Genomic DNA, 5,132 nt, shown 5'->3' with positions numbered 1-5,132 from the left:
AAGATAAAAAGTGCAAAAATACAGTATAACTCATAATAACAACTTTATTATGATTTTGTAAACTACAAATGCTTCTTGGTTAATATATAAATTTATTCTAATTATTAGTGATATTTGTTATAAGATATAATTATTATGTAAGTATAAATAATTAGTAACCCAAATATTAAATTATGCACCCAGCGTGATAGTGAAATCTTCAACATGCTAATATGATTATAATTTTGTAAACAAAACTCACTATAATTAGCTAATTAAGAAAATATATTACTGCTGATTCTGAATCAAGACCAAAAATATGATAAGTTTAAAAACTTACTATATTGCTAATGCTTTTCGGTTAATATCTGTACTCATAAATAAGTATAAATCATTTAAGTCCATATTCTTGATTTTTCAGGAGACAAAAAATAAAGTTCAAAAAATTCTGTTTAAAAACTTATTTATACACACAAACTGTTTATTCACAAAATTGTGATCATCCTCCGTGGCGCTACAACTCTTGTAGAGTCAAGGCCTCCTGCAGCTTGGTCCGCTAGTCTTCTCTATTGGTTGCCACTGCTCTCCAATTACGGATTCCCAACCAAGAATATGGACTTAAACCCTTTATATTTATCAGTAAAGATAAATAAATGTATCCCTAAATATTAGTGATATTTGTTAGAAGATATAATTATTAAGTAAGGATAAATAATTAGTAACCCAAATATTAAATTATGCACCCAGCGAGATAGTGAAATCTTCAACATGCTAATATGATTATGATTTTCCATTACCATTAATTGCACCAAACGAGCACAACTAGATTAGCTGATGTTACATTTGAAGTTCTGCAATTTCAAGATCCTGAAATCGAGGTTAATTGTGCTTTAGAATAAAATTTGTGCTGTATTCAACTATTAATTTTCTACAAAACATTTAAATTTATTAAAACAAATAAAAATAAAGCATACAATAAAAAATACTTGGAAACAAATAAAAAAACAAAAGTCAATAAAAATTACAATAAAGCTTTAGATTAATATAATTGTATTTAGTTACAAACGAAAATATTACATCTAAAAATCATACAGATTTTGTGAATAATCATATACAAAAAATTATTTTCAAATGCAATTACAGTGAAAAATATATATTATTGATATTAATATTATATTATAAATCTTGATTAATAAATACTACACCAGCTTAAGCATCTTGAAATTATATCTTTTCTTACAGGAAGGTATTACGATTATTCAATAAATTAAAGAAATACAATCAATTAAAAATTGTCTAACTAACAAATGAAAAAGAAGGAAATATTTCTTATTGTGGAATTTATGTACATATTTATCTTTAATCATCATTTATGAGTCCTGAAACATAATAAAAAAAAACTTAAGTCGTGGAACTCCATTCTTTTTATATCTCATTGGAAATCTTTGATATCGTGATTTTTAAATCAAAAAGAAAATGTACTGTTTATTCTTAATTTAAAACAAATTTGATCCTTTTTTTTTCTCTCAACTTTATTCTTTACAAATTTTCCAACGTTTCGACCCTCAGGACATTCTCAAGGATACCTACAAAAAGTTTTTTTTATTTTTATATAACAATTTCATTATTTCCTTCAAACTACACACTGATTTCTTTGGCCCTAACTTCATATTGATGTCATTTCATTTTTCAAATCTTAAAAATGCAAAGCAATCAATGTGTAGTTTGGAGGAAATAATGAAATTGTTATATAAAAATAAAAAACTTTTTGTAGGTATCCTTGAGAATGGCCTGAGGGTCGAAACGTTGGAAAAGTTGTAAAGAATAAAGTTGAGAGAAAAAAAAAAAAAGGATCAAATTTGTTTTAAATTAAGAATAAACTAAACCACTCTTAAACAAGAATATATAAAATAATTAATGAAAATGTACTGGTTCGAAGTCACCTTCATTAAACTTATCCAGACTCTGTAATATAAGATTCTATAAATTCATTACGAGTTCCTCCCCTGTATCTATTTCAATGTTTTGCTGACTCCAAAAACTGTCGAATCAATATGCTGCTTATTGCCAGATGAGTCCAGGTAAGTAAAGTGGGACTGACAACAGTCACATGTTGATGTTCATTGTTTTTAGGTTTTCCATACATTTCCGATAGTTTTAATTACTACGCAGCATGATAGTATCTTACTTATAATCACTTTGAATAAAAAATACAAAAACTCAATGAAGATCCACTGTTAGGTAATATCTTCTAGACTTCTAAATACTTTTATTGTACTCTTTAATTTGACTACTCCTGTACATTATACGGGGACATCACTGAAGATCTCAAGGCAAAACTAAAAGATTCATCTCCGGGATACCCAGGGACACCTCCGTCTCCTGTTTTTATAAGGAGTTAGAGTGGCTCCAGCCTTCCTACCATTATATTTAATTCTTAATATCGTTCCTCTACCAAGTAATCCAATCTAGTCGTCCATCATACATCTCTGACTTCTTTAAATTCAAATCCTCTGTTCATTCCAGCAATACCCATCCCCGGTCTTTAAACTTATAGACAACGGCTCACTGAACCACAGATTTTCCCTTATAAGAATGATGGTTTCACTAAACTCAAGTAGAAAATATATTGCTGCTTTACAGCCATTACAGTGACCAATCTGATGAAAACAAATTTATATTTTATTTTAATTGAATGTATGCTAAAGATAGTACCATAAACTGGGGTTACTTTCTTTACTGTAGTTTTCCTGCAAACTCTCTCAAAGCTAGAAGGGCAGCCAACATCAAAGTAACATCAATCAATATGATCTTTAGAATACATCAAATACAAAATAAAAAAAAGTTTTTTCTTTGATGTGTTACAACTAAACCAAAGTAGTCATATATTCAAACATGAAATTTCATTAATAATAACTTTGAATTTTATTAAAGCTAAGTGAAAGATAACTTCATCTAATAAAAATTATGATTATAAAAAAAACACACACATGCAAATAGATTATTGAGTTATTAAAAATCCAAACCACACCTTGCTAATTATAAAATAAAATTGTAAGGACAAAAAAGTTTTATAAAATATATTATACATACCCTTGTGTAACCAAGCGTCCTGTTCAAACATGATCCCAGGTTTAACTGCCTGTTAAACCTTAGCACAGCCACAACTATGACAGCAAGAACCAGAATGGCAACGGAAAAAAAACACCAAACTGAAAACAGTAAATCATTACTAAACATATGAAAACATTTTTACAGTGATGAATAAATTTAAATATGTTATGAAAAAATAATTTCATTATACAAGGTAAGTTTTTTTGTGAAAAGTCTTTCTTTATGATTTCTTTATTACAAAATATACTTTTATCAATGTTTCAGGGCTTTTCTCCCTTCTTCAGGTTGAACCATCTTTCCAGTAGTAACATAGTACTTATGCTTTTTTTTTTTATTTTATCCATATTAATAATTATATCCATATTAAGAGCCCTCAAAAGTAGTTAAAAGAGGATATGTTAAAGTGGGTATGCTATAAAGAAATCTCAAGTAAATCACAACAACACTTATTCATCCCTATTTCCTCAGTCTGCTGGTGTACCTGGGGGTAGTTTCCTTGGTCTTATCCTTTATACAGTTATTACAGCTGATATCTCAACCCACCCTAACACTATCCTCACCACGTATGCGGATGACACATGTCAGTGAACAATGATCCTTCCATTGTATCTCAAGCCCTCCAATCCCACATCACCACTTTTGAAGAATGGTGCCAAAACTGGAGGATTAAAATAAATTCCACTAAATCACATTTACCCTTCCTCGTAAACCCATGACCTCCTGCCCCACACTTATTCCTGTCGAACAGATCCGTTACTAAGGTCTATACCTGGACAAACGACTGACATGGAATCCTCATACAAGACTAAAAAAGGCTGCTCATCGATTCTGACAATTACAACAGTTACTAGACAAACGGTCTAAACTTCCAATCCATTACAAAAAACTGATCTACATGAATGTTATAAGGCCTATCTGGACATACAGAGTTGAGCTTTGGGGCTCCATTAAACCATCAAATTACTTTCGTATTGAATATAGTCCAAAATCCTTAATGCTCCTTACTTTTAGACAGATTATGTCATCTATCAAGACCTCAATGGTTCATATATTGCCAATTTTGGCCAGAACCCGATACCAATCCTTTCATGATAAACTTCCTAACCATCCAACCCACTTGTTTCTAACCTGGATTCTCCTAATAATCTTCCTAGGCGTCTGAAAAGAAGATGGCCTCGAAATGTTATTGGAGTTCTAGCAATGAGTAGATTCTCCACATGTTTGTATCATGTCATTATATCACGTACAGCAAATTAACTTGTTTTATATATTTTTAATTAACAATAAATAAATTATATAAAAAATATGTATGATCAAACGTTTCGCCCCACGTTGAAGGGCTAAAAAAAAAATACAAACACTTAAATGAGGTAAAAATAAATGAATAATGTAAATTTAAAAAAAAATTATATTCACTGATTTTTTTACTAATTTAATGAATATGAACCTTCAATGGTAATCTAGAATTCCTTCTTCATAGTTGCATTTTAATTTTTTTCATTTAACTGAAATAGAGCCAAGGGCATACCCAGGATCAAAACTAGGGGGGAGGGAAGACATAGGGAGCCAATTAGGTTGTGACATTTCAGCACGGAAAAGGGGAATGAATCCAAAGTTTGATGAAAATTATATATAATTGTTATAATGCTATATAATTATTTTTTATTAAATTAATAATTTTTTCCCTTCTAGGGAGGGCAGTAGGCAGTACGCATATATCGTAATATGAAAATATATGAATTTATCACCAAATATACATTAGAAATATTGGTTAAAAAAATAAATATGCAATTGCATAAATGTTCGGGCCTTGGTTATTACTCATACAGCCCACAGCATTTGTCTAACCAGCGCGACCATTAAATTTATTGGTTGTGATAACATACTCATGGACATTATTGAGTATTATACACAAAATATTATTAAACAATTATATAATTTATTATTTATATATAGGGAGATGGTCAGGGTTGCGGTCAAAAGAGAAATAAAAATAGTTTACAACTATTTATTTTCCAACGTTTCGCCCCACTTTGCAG

At 29.8% G+C, this 5,132-nt stretch overlaps 1 long non-coding RNA gene across 2 annotated transcripts in view; it reads right to left on the bottom strand.

Annotated features, from left to right (window-relative positions):
* LOC106686571 (uncharacterized) overlaps window positions 1-5,132 on the bottom strand; it is a 12,000-nt gene that overhangs the window by 5,681 nt on the left and 1,187 nt on the right. The window contains exons 2-3 of one of the 2 annotated variants that reach the window (XR_010843796.1): window positions 3,073-3,191; window positions 777-846 (exon numbers count right to left, since the gene is read on the bottom strand). This is a non-coding gene — a long non-coding RNA (uncharacterized lncRNA). The remainder of the gene's footprint in view (window positions 1-776; window positions 847-3,072; window positions 3,192-5,132) is intronic. The other variant, XR_010843795.1, reaches the window with a different exon arrangement.

Source organism: Halyomorpha halys, unplaced genomic scaffold (assembly GCF_000696795.3).
Source record: "Halyomorpha halys isolate HHAL.00 unplaced genomic scaffold, Hhal_1.1 Scaffold839.1, whole genome shotgun sequence".
NCBI classification, from domain to species: domain Eukaryota; kingdom Metazoa; phylum Arthropoda; class Insecta; order Hemiptera; family Pentatomidae; genus Halyomorpha; species Halyomorpha halys.
Note: the sequence above shows the minus strand (reverse complement) of the source record. Positions and strands in the feature narration are given on the sequence as shown.